The sequence below is a fragment of the Callithrix jacchus genome, chromosome 6 (genome assembly GCF_049354715.1).
Source record: "Callithrix jacchus isolate 240 chromosome 6, calJac240_pri, whole genome shotgun sequence".
Classification (NCBI taxonomy): domain Eukaryota; kingdom Metazoa; phylum Chordata; class Mammalia; order Primates; family Cebidae; genus Callithrix; species Callithrix jacchus.
In genome coordinates, this window is record NC_133507.1 from 160,075,832 (window position 1) to 160,084,793 (window position 8,962).

General features: G+C 52.7%; 1 long non-coding RNA gene across 1 annotated transcript; it reads left to right on the top strand.

The window, feature by feature from the left end:
• Window positions 1-3,097: 3,097 nt before the first annotated feature.
• LOC144576839 (uncharacterized) lies at window positions 3,098-8,128 on the top strand. Its single transcript, XR_013519426.1, has 2 exons — window positions 3,098-3,757; window positions 4,309-8,128. It is a non-coding gene; the product is annotated as an uncharacterized LOC144576839 (long non-coding RNA).
• Window positions 8,129-8,962: the final 834 nt, after the last annotated feature.

Here is an 8,962-nt window from a genome sequence, read left to right on the forward strand (position 1 = left end):
GAGGCCCTACAACTTTTCCCTATGAAATGCTGTACTTTGTGTGTGTGTGTGTGTGTTTTTAAAAAGCAGCAACTATCCAGGGCTGTGGAAACATGGCTCAGGAGCATCACCCACCTCAGGGAGAGAACGCTCAGGGTCGCAGCAGATTCAGGCTCTGTCTGAATCCGTAATGAGAAGGTGCTGCCAAGAAAGAGCTCCCGGCACCAGCAGAGGTGTGAGGTCCGGAAGGGAAGGAGGGCGACAGCCCAGTGTGCTTCGCGTCCGCGGGCTCCTCTGACCTCACACAGAGCCTGTGCTGAGGTCCAGGTCCTCACTGTGACAGGGGCATGGCCCACTGGGGTGTCGGAGGGGAGTGGGTGCGAAAGCCTCGCCGGGCAGGGCAGCTTGCAGCCGTGTGGAACGTTCTGCTGGAAAACTGAGGGTGCGGCGAGGTGAGGCAGGGGCTCTGCTTAAATAGCCATAAACGGGCTCTCAACAGACAAACTATTTTTAAAACACAAAATAAACAGAGCGAGAGGGAAGATATCTTCTCAGAGGGAGAACCCTTCCTCCCTTCCCTCAGCACAGCTCCCAGGAGACTGGGGGAGCAGGTACTGGGGACAACAGTGGATCCTGTCTCGGGATGAATTCCAAATCCAGAAATGCCCCCTCCTGTGAAGCATTCAGTGAGCAGCAGCTGGGTTAACACAAGACAGCCGGGCCCTGCTGCTGCCTAAAGCTGATGCTGTTCAGAAGAAGCGCTCAGACGCCCTTAGGCAGAGTCAGCAACAGGCGAGAAGGACTCGGGGAGGGAAGGACAGGGCACCGGGTGCTCTGCGGATGCTGAGCCTCTGGTGTGGGGGTGTTCTGGGCTGGGGTGAAAGATGGATTTGTGGGTGCAGGCAAAGACCTGGCTAGAAGGACAGGACTTGGGGACTTGATGAGAAGGTTGAAATGAGAGGAAGATCTGGGAGCAGGAAGGATAGGTCAGGACCCCGTTGGGCCACAGAGGGCTTGAGGGATGAGATGTGCTCCCTTTGGGAGTTTGGGTGGCCTGGCCCAGCCTCAGGCTGGATGAGAAAGCTGATGGGGGAGCCACACACCTCCCTTGAAAGAGGCGCCTCTCCCAGGGTCCCCACAGGCATGGAGGCCCAAGACTTCACCATTGAAGGGAGGGCCCCCCACTCTCTGCAGGTGGCGGGTCAGTCCTGTGGCTGCCATAAGAAAATCTGAATGCCAGGCAGATCCATGGGGCGGGGTTGTGTGGTAGCGGCCCCGTCTCCAGCTGGTCCGTGGGCACCGTTGGCTCATGCAGGACCCTCAGGGGCCACAGAACACCCAGGAAAGACTAGAGGCCCAGAGAGCAGGGGCCGCAGATGCTGCCTTCGACCCTATCAGTTTAGGGGATGAAACTCCCCTCCAGGGGGCTCACCCCTCTGGGACCACACTGCTCTTCCTGTCTCCTGGGGGTGGGAGGGACCCCAGCCAGATGGGTCTGCCACATCTGCCGCTTCTCCCAGCCCTTCCCTACCCTGGGCAGCCCGTGCTCGGTCCCATCCTCCCACCAGTGCAGGGGACCCGGGAGAGCAGCTCTGTCTCGGACATGGAGACCACTCTCTGCAGGGCGAGTCCTTCTGAGGCCACGAGGGAGAATCTGTTCAGGCCTCCCCAGGTTCCGGGGCTCACTGGGGTCTTTGGCTCCTTCATCCTCCTGTGAGTCCCACCTTTGTGTCTCTCCACCGGGCCATCTTGTCACACGGACACCAGGTACACGGGGCCACGGCCCACTGTCCTCCAGTGTGACCTCATCTCAATCACTGACATCTGCAAAGCTCCTGATTGCACCTAAGGCCACATCCTGAGATACTGAGGTTAGGACTTCAACATATGAACTCAGTGGGGGACACAATTCAACACATGATAGGTGGCATTTCTGGCCCAGGAACAAGGTACTGGTGCTTTTCCATCTCTCCTGTCCTCCCGACATGGAGACCTGCATCCATGCGCTTCCTCCGCCCTCACTGCCCAGTGCACCGCCCCTTCCTGGGGGAGCGATCTGGCTATCTTTGCGGAGTGGGTGGGGACACAGGTTGCAGGCAGCAGACACGGCAGCCATGAGGGCACTCAGGTGTTCCTGGCCTTCCCCCTCTGCCATCGACCCGGCACCAGCACCACGTTCTGTCTGAGGAAACCAGGCTGTTTTGTGACATTTTGCCTCAAGCTCTCCTCCTAGCTCTTAATCCCTTTATAGAAAGGCTAACAAGTAGGAGATTTTCACAGGCTTTTAAAAATAGACTCATTGGCTTTATGATTTCCACAAGCCGCCTACTATCTCCCGAGAAAGCGACTGTGATGAATGACCTTGTACCTTGTTCCAGGGAGGAAGACGCGTGCTGCTGTCACCTGCGTGCACACAGTACCTGTCACTCAACCTCTGCAGGCCGAGGCCCTGCCCCCAAGCCCACTATTTCCTCCAGTAACACAGGCCCGTCACTTCATTAACGTTCATCACAGAATAAAGGAATTCCACCTCTGACCTCCAGCTCCACCCACCATGGCTATGCTGCCAAATTCTCACTTCAGCCTCGGAAACTGCTCACCACTGCCAAAGGGGAGTCCCCGCCCCAGCCCCCTCTACAATTACGAATACTTCAAAAGATCACAAATGTTTTCAGAAGAAATCACAGCCAATCACGCAGCCATCTGCAGAGCCCTTGGGTCAAAAGCTTCACACGCGAATGCTCAGAACAGCCATCTACCCTCCAAACTCCGTCCCGGGCGCGGTGGCCTGGCCAGATGTTACAGGGCTTCCCTGCTAGGTTAGTTCATTTTCAGGCTGCTGATAAAGACACTCCTGAGACTGGGAGGAAGAAGAGGTTTCACTGGACTGACAGTTCCACATGGCTGGGGAGGCCTCAGCATCATGGCGGGAGACAAAGGGCACCTCTTCCATGGTGGCGGCAAGAGAAAATGAAAAAGAAGCAAAAGTGGAAGGCCCTGAGAAACCCTCAGATCTCATGAGGCTTAGTCACTGTCACCAGAATAGCACGGGAAAGACCGGCCCCCATGATTCAGTTACCTCCCACTGGGTCCCTCCCACAGCACATGGGAATTCTGGGAGATACAACTGAGATCTTGATAGGGGCACAGCCACACTGTGTCACCTGCCTTCCTGAGGCTCTGCCTGTGTCAGGGATCCTTCCTGCCTGGGCCCTGTGGCGTGTGTCCACATGGTGTGGACTGCATACACTCCGTCGGCTCTCAAGAAAGCAAGCGTCCGCCTGTTTCCTCAAGACAGTGTGACCACTCACCAGTTAGATCAGCCACACCACAAGAGGCCTGTGGGGACCTCCGCCATGGTGCCCTCTGGCTGCCAGGGTCTGGGAAGCCGACACTGCACTCCCTTTCTTAAGGCACTGCATCTCCAATAGGAGCTGGAAAACCAGGAGTTCCTGTTCTGGGGCTCAACAGAAGAGTAGGGAAAGTGACCTGAGAGAGCAAAAGAGGACCAGGGCACATCCTGGAAGACTTCCTGGAGGAGGCAATCTGTGAGAAGGATTCCAATGAGTCAAAAAATATGGGAAGAGATTTGAACAAACATGAGCCAAATTGCAGGGTGCTGGACATCTCCAGATTGTTTCAGGAATTCATTCCTTTTGTTCAGTAAGTCTTCATTAGTGCTGAGGGCAGGCAGGGCACAGTGTCAGTGCCAGGACAGAGGAAACAGAACAGCCCTGGCCTTGTGGAGTTCACTCCTTGTGAGAAGAGCCATAGGCAGGTGAGTAAGGAACCAGAAGGAATATGTTGTGAGGCACGGAGGCCTTAGGACACGGACCACTGGGGTGGGAGATCTTCCTTAGACCAGTGGCTGTGAGGGCATCTGCAGAGTAACTCACAGCGGGAACCCTCAGTGTGGGAGGTGGCAGCGTGGCCCAGGGAGAGCCCGGTGCTGAGTCAGAGCTGCGGTCCAGAGGCAGAGGATGGGTGAGGAGGAGCTGGGTCTTACAAACTCTGGTTGGAAAAAAAGAATGTGGCTATCCTCACAGCATGGTGGGACACCATCGGTGGGTCTTGAACACAGGAGTGACTCGGTCCCAGTTGGGTTTGGGGGGGTCACCCCAGCTAGAGTGGGTGTGGGCAAGGTATGTAGTGAGAGGATCAGCAGCAGGTGACTGGCTCCCCAGAGGCCAGACTGGACAGCCTGGATGGGAGCAAGGGTGCTGGGCATGGAGAGAAGCAGTGGGGCTCGAGATATTTGGAGGGAAATGGACAGGATTGGGTCCCGACTGGAGGTGGGCGTTAGAAGGAAGAACTCAGCTCCTTTCCCAGGTCCTGTTCTGAGCAGCTGGATGGCATGTGGACCTGGAGCGGTGCAGTCACAGGCACGTCGAGAGCGAGAGGCTGTGCCAATAGAAAGGCTGAAACAACAGAGGGACGCAGAGTGACCGAAGCTGGGCGACGTGGAGCTACCCTGAGGAAGGCGGCTGCTCACGAGGAGGGGAGCGGCCAGAGAGAGAGCGGGAGGGGAGCCCGGGTGCCGTGGGGACAGACAGTGAGTGGGGAAGGGGAGCTGCCCGGTCCAGCCACTGCTAAAGGTCCTAAAGGTCCCAAAGAAACCCCTCTCTGAATACAAAGGAGCGTTTCTCCAGGGGGCCCAGAGAGCCAGCGCCTGCAGCCTGCTTCTCCCCACCCAGAGGCTGGAGTCCATTCCCAACTTTGCTCCCAATTCCTATAAACCTGGGTAGGCTCAGGGGCTAAGAGGAAAAACCCCAACTTAGAAAGAGGAAGGACGTCAGAGAAGTTATTCAGCACGCAGCGCCTGAAGCTCAGGCAGGCTGTGGAAAGCTGCTTTGTTCTCCGGTTCCGCTCATGGTTCCTGAGGCTGGCAGGCCTGGGTTCTGTCCCTGTGTCTCTGGACTCCCAGAACTAGGTGGGGGGCAGGCTCGCTAGTGGACCCCTGAACACCTGGAGGCCCTGGATGTGAGGCCTGCCTCCTGGCTCACCAGCTCCAAGGCGGTCTTGGGACATGGTCACTCCGCAGTCTCTGAGGCAGACCCCCACTGTCCCTCGGAGGCCAGGTCCTCGGGGCCCAGTCTTCCCTTGCCAGGACGATGGCCCTGCCCAACTCGAGAGCCTGGTCAGCCAGTCCTGGCTGAAGTGTGGCCAGGGCCGGCTGAAGCCTGCACCTTCCTTTAGGTAGCATGGAACATTCCAGAGACATAATCCTTCTGCCCTTTTCTCTCAGGTGGTGGGAGTGTTTTCACTTTTTGCTGTCACGTGTCAGCAGATTGCTTTCTTTTAGGAAATGGTCTGTCTCACCCACTAGTTTGTGCAGAATAGAGCCGGTGGGATGCAGGAGAGTGCCCGCCAGGCGTGGCTGTTGAAGGGCATGCCTGGTGTTTCCGGCCAGTGTGGTTTCCTGCCAGGACAAATGAGCCCGAGTCCTCCACCTTCCCTGTGCCCACACGGCCGGCCTTTGGGGGATATTGAGGCTGCCCAGGGAGGAAGACTGAGTCCTCCACCGTGCAGGGACCATGCTGGGCAGCTCTGTTTGAGAACTGATAAGTGGTTTTGCTAAATGGAGCAGAGTGAGGAGCTCTGGAAGATTCCATGAGATGGAAGGGAGTTCGTGCAGCACGAACCCACGGGAGGGGCTCCTCAGAAGACAGGGCATGGTGGGGCTGGCAATCCTCTGCTCTCACGGCTGTGCAGAAATCCTCTGCACTCTGAGAAAACCTTAACATGCCTCAGACGGGTCTAGAGATGTGTGCCCACTACCCTGGCTCCATGTGCTCTTACGCCTCAGAGCAGAGAGCATAGGAAACACCTGTTCCGTCCAGGCCCCCCGTGCAGTTGGGAAGCGCAGGCAATGCTCCAGGGGCAGGCTTTCAGGGAACCCCACTAGGCCACCTGCGGATGCAGGCTCAGCACAGTCATGGTGCTGGCATGGGACCCTGAAAAGAACTGAATTCTAATTTTACATTGAGTCTAAGACCAGCTCAGAGCCAAAGGCTCGCTCATTTGCAAACACTGATGAGGCAACTGCCACAGTGCCACGAAGGGCCGGAGGTCAGGCAGGTGGGGAGATAACGCCCTGCCCCAGGGGGTGTAAGGCTGGCGGGTGTCAGGGTTGTGGGACTGAGTATCGGTCCCACCCTTTCCCAAGGAACTCAATGGCTCCACCCAGGGACAGAAGGGACACCGGGGCTTGGGGTAAGAGACAGAGGCAGAGGCCCCTGAACCTAGACACCAGCCCCAGCTCCCGAACCTCGGCCACACATCCGAAAAGGAAGACTAATTGCCCACTAAGGGTTGGGAGGACAAACTGTGTCTCTGAATTCCTGGAAATCTGGCGGCTTGTCAGGAGGTGACTGCAGGCAGAAACGTCTTGTACAAGAAGAAGGAAGTGGAAATACACCTGGTGTGCTGAGGGATGATGGAAACCAGATGTGGGCGGTCCCAGCAGCAGGTCTGTGGTGACTGTGGGCCAAGCCAGGAGGAGCTGCTTCCATGATCTGGGTGGACACACATGGCAGAAGGCACTGTTCAACTCCTCTGTATCATTATTGATTTTCTGTCTATATATTCTATCACTTATTGACGAGGGGTACTGGGAGCTCTGTTGACTATTATAGATTGGTCTAGTTCTTCTGGCGGTTCCGTCGGATTTCGCTTTATGTATTTTGAGTCCGATGATAAGACGCATGAACCCTGAGAATCACTGTGTCCTCTTGATGAATGGATCCCTTTAGCATTACGAAACCATCGTTCATTTCTTTATGCTGCTGCTATTGTCTGCTTGAGGAGTAACCACTCGGATTTACGGCTGATTAGTCTTAGCGTGGGGTATCTTTTTCCATCCTTTTATATTTAATATATTTTTTGTCTTTCTATATTAAGTGGGTTTCTTGTAAGCATCAGACGTGGTTTTCATCAAAGCTGACATCTGCCTTTTAATTGAGGAATTCAGGCCATGTAGATTTCATGTGATGATTGATTCGGCTCAGTGAACCCTATCAGCTATTTGTCCCATCTGCTTTTTGTTCCCCTTTTCTCCCTCTTTTAGATTAACTGAATAGTTTTTATGATTCCATTTTGTCCACTCATACAGCTTATTAACTATAATTCTTTCTTTTGTGATTTCAGCGATCGCCTTAGGGTTTAAACATGCATCTCTAAGTTATGATGGTCTGCCTGGAAGTAACGCACGACATTAGGTCCGGTATGAAAACCTGACAGTAGCAGACATTCGCCCCTTCACTCCCAGCCTTGATGCTAAGGCTGTCATTCATTTTACTTACACGTACGCTGTGAACCTCATGCTCTGTTCTTATTTTTGTTTAAACGGTCAATTTTATTTTAAAGAGCTTCTGCATAATAAGAAAACTATGAATATATTTACTCACGTGGTTCTGTTTCTGGTATTCTTCCTTCCTCTGTGTAGGTCTGAATTTCTGTTTAGTGCCACTTTTCTTCCGATGGACGTTCTCGAACATTTCTTGTAGTGTGTCTGCTGGTGAAGACCCAGCAATCCCATTACTGGGTATGTATCCAAAGGACTATAAATCGTTCTACCATAAGGACACATGCACACGAATGTTCATTGCAGTGCTGTTTACAATAGCAAAGACCTGGAAGCAACCCAAATGCCCATTGATGATAGACTGGACTGGGAAAATGTGGCACATATACAACATGGAATACTATGCAGCAATCAAAAACGATGAGTTCATGTCCTTTGTAGGGACATGGATGAACCTGGAGACCATCATTCTCAGCAAACTGACACAAGAACAGAAAATGAAATACCGCATATTCTCACTTATAGGTGGGTGATGAAAAATGAGAACACATGGACCCAGGGAGGGGAGTACTACACACTGGGGTCTATTGGGAGGAATAAGGGAGGGACAGAGGGGAGGGGAGTTGGGGAGGGATAGCATGGGGAGAAATGCCAAATGTGGGTGAAGGGGAGGAAGGCAGCAAAACACACTGCCACGTGTGTACCTATGCACCTATCTTGCATGTTCTGCACATGTACCCCAAAACCTAAAATGCAATAAAAAAGAATGAAGATGTAAAAATAAAATGAAGTATAACACATCTATTATATTTAAATAAATGAAGAAACATTTTAAAAAAAGAAAAAGGAAAACGCTTTCCGCTTGAGTTCTTCTGAAAAGGGAGACTTTGTTTGACCTTCATTTCTGGAAGATCATGGACACAGGCAGAGAGTTTTAGGTTCACGGCATTTTCGTTTTTGTGATTTAAGTGGGTTACTCCACCATCTTCTTGCCCGTATTGTTTCTGATAAGAGATCTGCGCTCATCTTACCATTCTTCCCCTGGGTGCCAAGTGTCACTTTTCTCTGGTCACTTTTAAGACTGTCCTGTCCTTCACTGGCCTTGAGCCATTTCATCATGCTGTGCCTTTAGCATGATTTCTTCATGTAGTTTCCTCATGATTAATGCTCATTGAGCTTCTTGGGTCTATGAGTTTATAGTTTTCAACAAATTTGGAAAACTTTTTGACCATTACTTCTTCAAATATATTTTCGATCCCACTTTCTCTCCTCTCCTTCAGGGACTTCAGTTACACATCTATTAGGCCACCTGAAGTTGTTCCTTATCTCACGGATACACTTTTCACTTAAAAAATGCCATAAAGACACATGCACGTGTATGTTTTTTGTAGCACTATTCCCAATAGCAAAGACATGGAATCAACCTAAATGCCCAACAATGGAGATAAAGAACACATATACACCAGGGAATACTATGCAGCCATGAAAAAGAATGAAATCACGCCCTTTGCAGCAGCATTGATGGGGCTGGAGGCCGTTACCCTAGGCAGATTCATGCAGGAACAGAAAACCAACTACCGTGTTCTCACATACAAGTGGCAGCAAAACAACAAAGATACATGAACACAGAGAGAACAAGAGATGCCAGGAGCTGCTGGAGGGCGGAGGCTGAGAGGAGAC